Source organism: Oryctolagus cuniculus, chromosome X (genome assembly GCF_051225735.1).
Source record: "Oryctolagus cuniculus isolate XC-2025 breed Fujian yellow rabbit chromosome X, ASM5122573v1, whole genome shotgun sequence".
Lineage (NCBI taxonomy): Eukaryota > Metazoa > Chordata > Mammalia > Lagomorpha > Leporidae > Oryctolagus > Oryctolagus cuniculus.
The window spans coordinates 60,656,330-60,666,462 of NC_142888.1; the positions used below are offsets into that span (position 1 = coordinate 60,656,330).

The 10,133-nt window shown below is 36.9% G+C and overlaps 1 long non-coding RNA gene across 1 annotated transcript in view; it reads left to right on the plus strand.

Annotated features, from left to right (window-relative positions):
- Positions 1-9,305, plus strand: part of LOC138847577 (uncharacterized) — a 42,248-nt gene extending 32,943 nt beyond the window's left edge. The window contains exon 3 of the long non-coding RNA XR_016228245.1: positions 9,249-9,305. This is a non-coding gene — a long non-coding RNA (uncharacterized LOC138847577). The remainder of the gene's footprint in view (positions 1-9,248) is intronic.
- The last annotated feature ends 828 nt before the right edge of the window (positions 9,306-10,133 follow it).

Genomic DNA, 10,133 nt, shown 5'->3' on the forward strand with positions numbered 1-10,133 from the left:
GGGTATTTCAACTGGATTGAGATGAAGAGTCTAAGAGTAAATATTTCAAAGGAGTTCATATTTTATTACCTGGCAAAATATTCTTATTGTGTTTTCTTATTATGTGAAATAATTATCTTTGGGACCTGCATACGTCTATTTTATGTTAGTTTATTTTTGTTTGGGTTTTCATGTCAATTTGCCAAGCCTATCTCATTATTGCAGGCTTCAGTGTGACCATCTGGGGAGTGAACCAGCGGATGGAAGACCTTTCTCTCTGTCTCTACCTCTCTCTGTAACTCTTTCAAATAAATAAAATAAATCTTTTAGAAAAAGAGAGCTCTTTAACATAATTGGCATAACATATTCAATATAGTATATTGGAATTTTTATTGTTCAGTATTTGGATTATATTTTTTAAAAGATTTTATTTAAGCCAGTGCTGCGGCTCACTAGGCTAATTCTCCGCCTTGCGGCACCAGCACACCGGGTTCTAGTCCCAATCGGGGCGCCGGATTCTGTCCCGGTTGCCCCTCTTCCAGGCCAGCTCTCTGCTGTGACCAGGGAGTGCAGTGGAGGATGGCCCAAGTGCTTGGGCCCTGCACCCCATGGGAGACCAGGATAAGTACCTGGCTCCGGCCATCGGATCAGCGTGGTGTGCTGGCCTCAGCGCGCCGGCCGTGGCAGCCATTGGAGGGTGAACCAACGGCAAAGGAAGACCTTTCTCTCTGTCTCTCTCTCTCACTGTCCACTCTGCCTGTCAAAAAAAAAAAAAAAAAAAGAGTTATAGAGAGACGTAGAGACAGAGAGAGAGAGGTCTTCCATCTGCAGGTTCACTCCACAAATGGCTGCAACAGCTGGAGCTGAGCAGATCCAAAACCAGGAGTCAGAAGCTTCTTCCGGGTCTTCCACAGGAGTGCAGGGGCCCAAGGACTTGGTCCATCTTCTACTGCTTTCCCAGGCCACAGCAGAGAGCTGAATAGGAAGTGGAGCAGCTGGGTCTTGAACCAGCACCCATATGCGATGCCAGCACTGCAGGAAGCAGCTTTAGCAGCTATGTCACAGCACAGGCCCCACAGACTTTTTTTTTTTTTTTAAGATTTATTAATTTATTTGAGAAAGAGAATTACAGACAGAGGGAAAGACAAAGAGAGAGGTCTTCCATCTGCTGGTTCACTCCCCAAATGGTTGCAAAAGCCAGAACTGAGCTGATCCAAAGCCAGGAGCCAGGAGCTTCTTCCAGGTCTCCCATATGGGTGCAGAGGCCCAAGCACTCGGGCCATCCTCTGGCAGAGGCTCATCCTACTATGCCACAGCACCGGCCCCCACAGGCATTATTTTTAACTTAAAGTTTTGTGAATATGAGCCTGAAAATGGGAAATATTGGTGAATGGGGCGTGGTAGGTTGGTATAACAGGAGAAAGTATAGTTAATATTTTTAAATCAGAGAATTACATAGTGACTTACTCCATTAGAAATTTTGGTTTTTGTTATGTGACATATTTCCAATGGAAAGATGACCCTCATAAGAGAACCAACCTTACTTGTTCCCTCCCTCCCTCCTTCCTCTTCTTCCTTCCTTCCTCTCCTCCTTTCTCTTCTTCCTTTTAGAAAAGAGCTTGGACATTGGCATTAAAGAGACTTAAGTAAGCATTTAAGCCCTAGCATTTAAAAGCTCAGTTATTTGGATAAATTGTTAGCTTCTTGACTAATGTCTCTACGCACTAGGGATAATTATTCCAATCTCAGAGGGTAGTTATGAAATTTATATAAGACATAGTATACACAACATGTTACAAATTATAGGTGGAAAATTAAACATTCCTTCTTGTTCTTTTGAAATTAAATTTTGGAAGGGAGCAGAATCTAGGATACTTCACTGATGATAATTAGAAAAGTTTGGCTGCTTTTCAGCATGGTTGTGAAGAATAATTTTGCTTCACAGTCATTTGGCATTAAAAGGTAATGACCATCCCTGCCTGTGTAAAATTTCCGTTAGACTCAAAAAACATTTGTTAAATATATAGTGTGGACGGAGCACTTTCTTAGATAACTGGGGGAAAAGAAGACATGAATAATAGCTCCTCAAAGCTTGCTCCCATAAACTCTATAAGCTTATGATTTTAAAAATCTCAACCACTCACTCATACTAGAGCTTCTGGAATATATATTTTCAATTGACTCAGCTTATAATAGCATAAAAAATAATCCAGGTTCCTAACTTGTATATCATATATATGTACGTGTGTTTATAAGCAGTGTATGTATATATATATATAGTTTTTCCTTTGTATACATACCCAAACTTTCATGTCTATAATTTATTCATATATATGTATATGTATACAGATTGTGTCTAACATTTTGGCATTATTTTACTAAGATAAAGTGTTTTTATAATTATTATAGTGGATGACTAGTTCGTTTCATGTATTTTTTAATAATAAAGCAATTTTTTAGAACTTTGACATAGGATTATATGTCCTTGGACCTCTTTCATAGTAGTTCAGATAATATTTTCTTTTTTTAAGGTTTATTTATTTGGCCATTTGGGGAGTGAACCAGTGGATGGAAGATCTCTCTGTCTCTACCTCTCTCTGTAACTCTGTCTTTCAAATAAATAAAATATTTAAAAAAAAGATTTATTTATTTGAGAGGTAAAGTTACAGAGGCAGGGAGAGATGAGTGAAAGGTCTTCCATCTCGTCTAGCTCACTCACCAGATGGCCTCGATGAGCTGATCTGAAGCCAGGAGCCAGGAGCTTCTTCCAGGTCTCCCATGCCAGTGCAGGGGCCCAAGCACTTGGGCCATCAGCAGGGTGCTGGATTGGTAGTGGAACAACCAAGGCTTGAACCAGTACCTATATGGGGTGCTGGCACCACAGACAGAGGCCTAACCACAGTGTCGGCCCCTCAGATAATTTGTGTGTTAGAAAGGATGTGAATATACTGAGTTTTAGAAACATTCATAATTGTGTGTTCAATAATTTCTAGGATGATGCTACATTATATGAGAATGTTAACTAGCATTATGGCTGTCTTTAATTTACTCATGCATTATTTGTTACATAAAGTTATAGGATCAAAACCAGTTGACAAAAGCACAAGCAAGCAGTGAAAAAATAAATAAGGCTTAATCAATATAGAAACCATTTGTAGTGTATACAATACCATCATGAAGTCAAAAGACAACATTTGTAAGCCATGTATCTTATAAATGTCTAGTGTATGGAATATACAAAAAATCTTTATAACTCAACAATAAAAAGCCAACCCAATAAAAATGAGCACTTTTTTTCTGAGAATAAGATGTGCAAGTTGATGGAATAAAGACATAAACCTCAGCCATTCTTGCTCATTGCCCAAAAGATAGATAAACTTTGGAATGTATTCCTTGCCCTTGAATCTCAATTGGGTCTCATACCCTGTTGCCTTCATACCCCACCCCCTAAGGCCACTTGAAAGACCAGTTGCTGGAGTTCTAAGAATTCACCTCAGCCTGCTGCTCCCTACCCCCACGCCCACCCCCAGCCCTCCTAAAGTATAAAAAGGCCAGGCTCCTGGGGGTCGGGGCCTTCTGCCATGTGTTCCATCAATGTGTATGCGGGCAGTTGGTCACCCACCTCTACAAATTTATTTTCTCTGAATAAATTCGATCTGGCTGTAAATTTGTACACTGGATCCTCTCTATTCTACGCCTCTTTTTCTAACACAAATAAGCCAGTATCCAAGAAAATAGTCTCAACATCATTAGTCATTAAGAAAATACAAATCAAATCTACAATGCAGTGCCACTTCACAGTCATAATGATGGGCATAATTTAAAAATACAGAAAGTAATATGTTGACAAGGATGTACAGATGTTAGAATTCTTATGCATTGTTGGTGAGAATGTCACATTTTGTAACTGCTTTGGTAAACAATTTAGTAGTTCCTCAAAAAGTCAAACATAGAGTTACCAAATAGCCTAGCAATTATACTCTTGGGTATATACCTAAGAGAACTGGGAACGTATTTCTACCCATAAAATTTATACATCAATGTTCATAACAGCATAAATTTATAGTAGTCAAAAGCAGAAACAGTCTTGGTGTCCATCAACTAAATATTGATAAACAAATATTTTGTTATACATATAATGGAGTGTTTTTCAGTCATACAGTTGAATGAAGTACTAATAACATGCTACAACATGAATGAACCATGAAAACATGCTAAATGAAAGAACATAGACATAAAAGGCCACATATTATAAGACTTCATTTTCTCACTTACATGCATGTATGTAATCCATAGAGACATACTTACACGCAAGTATGAATCCAGAGAGACAGAAACTGGATTAATGGTTACCAGGGACTAGGTGAGGAAGAGGAATCATACGAACAGATACCAAGTTTCTTTTTGGAGTGACAAAGGTGTTCCATACTTACATAGTAGTTTGTGAATATACCAAAATCCACATAATTGCACAGTTTAAAAATGTGAGTTATATATGTACTATACCTCAATTACTATAAAATAAAGTGGTAGCTTTCAAAATTTGTGGCAGAAGGCATCTCATTTTAAATAAAATTTTATATAAGCTTCCAATATATTCATGAACAAATGATAACTGAGCTGTTTCTTTTGAAGTGGGAAATGAAGGAGTCAGAACCATCACAACTGGCTTTCCTTTTACCCTCTAATACACTCTTTTAAATAATTACATCAAGTCCTGGAGTCTCACCAAGTTTGAAAACTACTGGGCGAAATGTCTTTCCAGGTTTCTTCTAGCATTCAGAATACATTTACAAAAATGTTATGTTGGGGCCAGTGCTGTGACTCACTTGGTTAATCCTCTGCCTGCGATGCCGCCATCCCATATGGGCGCCAGTTCTAGTCTCGGTTGCTCCTCTTCCAGTCCAGCTCTCTGCTGTGGCCTGGGATAGCAGTAAAAGATGGCCCAAGTCCTTGGGCCCCTGCACCCGCATGGGAGACTGGGAAGAAGCACCTGGCTCCTGGCTCCTGATCAGTGCAGTTCTGGCCATTGCGGCCAACTGGGGAGTGAACCAATGGATGGAAGACCTTTTTGTCTCTCTCTCTCTCTCATTGTCTGTAACTCTACCTGTCAAATAAATAAATAAAATCTAAAAAAAAAAAAAAAAGAAATCTTATGTAACTATAATCTAATTTCAACTTAGTTGACAAGTCACTTAAATTGCAAAGTTCAATTCACAAATTGCCTAATTTAGAAACAACAGCCAACAATTTTGTGTTTGAAAAATAACAGAAGAAATTCAAAGTGCGATCTAACATTGTTGCTAGTTTGAACAATTCATTCAGGGAACACTAAACTTCTTCCAACTTCATGAAACATTCAAAAAGATTCTCTCTCTTGCTCTCGCTCTATTTGTGTGTTGTGTGTTTTAAATTATATGAATGTCTTAGAAAATGTATGTGGAAGAAGAGGTGAAAATATTCATGAAATGCACATTAATGGAGTTGAAGAATATAATAAAAATTAAATTCATTAATATCCATTTAAAAATGGACAAAAGATTTAAAGAGATTTTTATCATAGACATGATACAAGATGCCAATAAGGACACTAAATCACTACATACCCAATAAACTGACAAAAATACCAAAAGATCTGAGTATGCAAATCCTGGTAAAAACGTGGAACCACTGGAATTCTCACATGCTGCTGATGGGAGTATATAGAGTGCAATTACTTTGGGCAACTGTTTCATGATTTCTTTAAAGTGAACTTAAGTATGCCATAAAATACAGAATTTCCTCTTGAAGAGAAATAAAATGTAAGCTCACGCAAAAACTTTGAAGGAGATGTATGTAGCAGCTTTGTTAGTAACACTCAAAAACTGAAAATAAGCTAAACATCCACCAAAAGGTGAACATATAATCCTGCTGTAAGTATTTTATATTTGTGCAAAGGAATATTGCTCAGCAATTAAAAATAAGAATGAACTCCTGGCTGATATAATCCCATGAATAAATCTGAAAAGTATTTTAATTAGCTAATGAAGTTAGATGCAGAAGATACAAACTGACAAAGCCATTTTTCCCTGGCTAGTCAGACTCCTCTGAACCCTAGTCTCACTTGGGCCTGTCAGTCTTGCTCGGTAAGGACTGTAGATCTGCAGATTCTTAGCACAAAGGTTGGCATCCACCCACTCCTCCCCTCTCTTCCCACACAAGTAAAGCTGCTGTAGCAGACTCTATCACGATTTCTTCAATTGACACATAATACTTGTATATGTTTATACATTACAGTGTGATTATTTAATATGTGTATATACTTTATAATGGTGGAATACAGGTGATTAGGACTTTGATCTCCTTAAACATTTATCATTTGTGTTTGGAGCCTTTTAACTCTGGTCTTCTAGTCCATTATAAAATATACAATAAATCATTGTGAACTATAGTTATGCTATGTAGGATATTTTTTTTTAAGATTTTTAATTTTATTTTATTTGAAAGAGTTACAGAGAGAGGTAGAGAAAGAGAGAAAGGTCTTCCATCCACTGGTTCACTCCCCAGATGGCCGCAACAGCTGGAGCTGCACCGATCCAAAGCCAGGAGCCAGGAGCTTCCTCCGGGTCTCCCACGTGGGTGCAGGGGCCCAACGACTTGGACCATCCTCCACTGCTTTCCCAGGCCACAACAGAGAGCTGGATTGGAAGAGGAGCAGCTGGGACTCGAACCTATGCCCATATGGGATGCCGGCACTTTAGGACAGGGCTTTAACCTGCTGTGCCATATTGCCGGCGCTATGTAGGATATTAAAATATACTGCTCCTATGTAACTGTATTGTGGTATCCATTATCCAACCTCCCTCTATCTCACCTCCTAGCCTCCCCAACCTCTAGTGAGCATCATTAACTCTCTTTCCTATAAAATCAATATTTTTAACTTCCACATATAAGCAAGAACATTCAGTATTTGTCTTTCTCTGCCTGGCTTAATTCACTTAACATAATGTCCTCCACTTCTACCCATGTTGCCACAAATAACATGAAATCATTCTTTTGAATGGCTGAATAATTTTCCATTGTGTATATATGACATATTTTCATCTACTGGTGAATAGCTCAGTTGATTCCATGTCTTGGATATCAGAAATATTGCTACAATAAATATGGGCATGAAGTTATGTCTTTGATATAATTTCATTTATTTTAAATGTATACCTGGTAGTGGGATTACTGGATCATAAAGTAGTTCTATTTTCAGTTTCTTGAGGACCCCCCATATATACTGATTAACACTTACACCAACACTGTATAAGAATTCCCCTTTCTCTACATCCTTGCCAGCATTTTTAAAAAATTTTTTTCACCTTTATAATAATCTTTAAGTGACTTGAGGTAATATCTCATTGTGGGTTTGACATTCATTACTCTGATGATTTGTAATGTTGAGCATTTTCTCATATACTCATTGGACACTTGTATATCTTCTTTAGAGAAATAGCTATTCAGATTATTTGTGCATAGTTGGATTATTTATAATTCTTGCTTATTGTTTGAGTTCTTTATATATTCTGGATATTGATCAATTGTCAGATGAATAGCTTGCAAATATTTTGTCCCGTTCTGTAGGTTGTCTCTTAACTATGTTGATTGTTGCATCTAGGTTTGATATAATCCCAATTTTCTAGTTTTGCTTTTGTTGTCTATGCTGTTGGGGGTCTTAGACAAAAAATCTTTGACCATACCAATGCCATGTAATGTTTCCTCAATGGTTTGTTCTAGTGATTTCATAGTTATATGCATTATGTTTTAAGTTCTTGGTCAATTTTGAAATGATTTTTGTGTACGGTGAGACATAGGAGCCTAGTTTCATTCTCCTATATATGTATATCCAGTTCCACCTGTGCTATTTATTTGGGAGTTTCTTATCTATTGTATGTTTTCGCCATCTTTGTCAAGGATAGTTGGTTGAAATACCCAGATTTATTTCTGGATTCTCTATTCCATTTGTCTATGTGTTGGTTTTTGTGCTTGTACCATGATGTTTCAGTTATGATAACTTTGTCATATGTTTTGAAGGCTTGTATTTAATGCCTCTAGCTTTACTCTTTTTGCTCAAGGTTAATTTGGCTATTTGGGGTCTCTTCTGGCTATACCTAAACTTTGGAATCTTTTTTCCCTAGTTTTGTGAAGGATATCCTTGGTATTTTGATGGAATTTTATGAAACCTACTTTGGGTAGTTGGTGCTTTTTTTAAAAAAAATATTTATTTTATTTTATTCAAAGGCAGAGTTACAGAGAGGGAGAGACAGAGACTGAAGGATCTTCTGTCTGCTGGTTCACTCCCCAAATGGCTGCAATGGCCAGACCTGGGATCCAGGAGCTTCTTCTGGGTCTCCCACATGGTTGCAGGGGCCCAAGCACTTGGACCATCCTCCACTGCTTTCCCAAGCCATTAGCAGGGAACTGGATCAGAAGTGGAGCAGCCGGGACTTGAACTGGCACCGACATGGTGTGCCCTTGCCATAGGGGAAGGCTTAACCTACTATGCCACAGCACTAGTCCCCTAGTAGGTACATTTTGACACTATTAATTCTAGTCCATGTATGTGCTATGTCTTTCTATTTTTGTGTGTGCCTTTTTCAATTTCTTTCATCAGTGTTTCATAGTTATCATTTAGATCATTCACTGCCTTGGTTAAATTCATTTCTAGTTATTTGTAATAGCTATCTATTGTGAATCAGATTGGTTTATTGATTTCTTAGCAAGTTATAATATATAAACATAGTACTGATTTTTTTTCACATTGCTTTTGTATCTTACAACTTTACTGAATTTATTAATTTTTAGTGTTTGGGTGGAGTCTTTAGTTTTTTCTACACATAAAATCACATTTTCTGCCAATGGGATAATTTGGCTTCCTCCTTTCTTATTTGGTTGCCATTTATCTCTTGTTCTTGCATAACTGCTCTGAGGAAGACTTGAAGTACTATATTGAATCACTGTGGTGATAATGGATAACATTTTGTTCTACATCTTAGATGAAATGCTTTTAGTTCTTCCCCACTCAGTATGATGTTGGCCATAGGTTTTTCATATACAGCTTTTACTGTGTTGATTTATGTTATTGTATATCTAATTTGTAAGGGCTTTTGACAGGAAATGATTTCTTTGCATTTATCAGATGCTTTTTTGCATCTATTGGGATAATTATATGATTTTTGTCCTTCATTCTGTTTATGTGATATATTTACTGATTTGCATATGTTGAATTCTCCTTGCATCCCTAGAATATATCACGCTTGATCATACTGAATGATCTTTTCAATGTGCAATTGGATGTCCTGTAAGTATATTCTTACTTTTTGCATTTATGTTCATCAGAGATTGTTTAGTAGTTTCTTTTTTTGTTATGTCCCTGTCTGCTTTGTTATCAGGAAATGTTGATTGTATAGGATGAATTTGAAAAGTTTCTTTTTTCAATTCTTTAGAGTATATTAAGGAGAAGTGATGTTAGATCTCTTCTAAAAGTTTGAGAAAGTTCATCCTGTAGTGAAGCAATAAGTCACCCTGGCCTGGGCTTTTCTTTGATGGGAGAATTTTTATTACTGATGAAATCTCATTATTTGATATTGCTCTGTTTAGGTTTTCTATGTCTTTGAGATTTAATTTTGGTTAGTTATATGTCTCCAGAAATTTGTCTACTTATAGGAGTTCCAATTTGTTAGCTTATAGTGGTACATAGTGGTCCCTAATGTTTCTTTGTATTTGAGATGCTAGTTCTTATGTCCCCCTTTTAATATCTGATTTTATTTATTTTTGTCTTCTCTATTTTTGATTTTTAGCCTGGCTAAACATTTGTTGCTTACGCTAATCTTTTCAGAAAACTAACTTCATTTTGCTGCTTTTGTGTATGTGTTGTTTCTGTTTATTTCTGCTTTGATTTTTCTTATTTTTTCTAATAATTTTGAGTGTTTTTTTTTCCCTTATATTTCTAAATTCCTGAGTTGCCTTGTTAGGTTGTTTATTTTAAATCTTTTTTTTTTTAATGTAAGCATTTAGTACAATGAACCTTCCTCTTAGGACTGCTTTTGCTGCATTCAGTAACATAGGTTATGACCTAATGTTGATAAATTGTGGGGAATGTTGCAAGGCCTGATTACTCAGATTCTTCT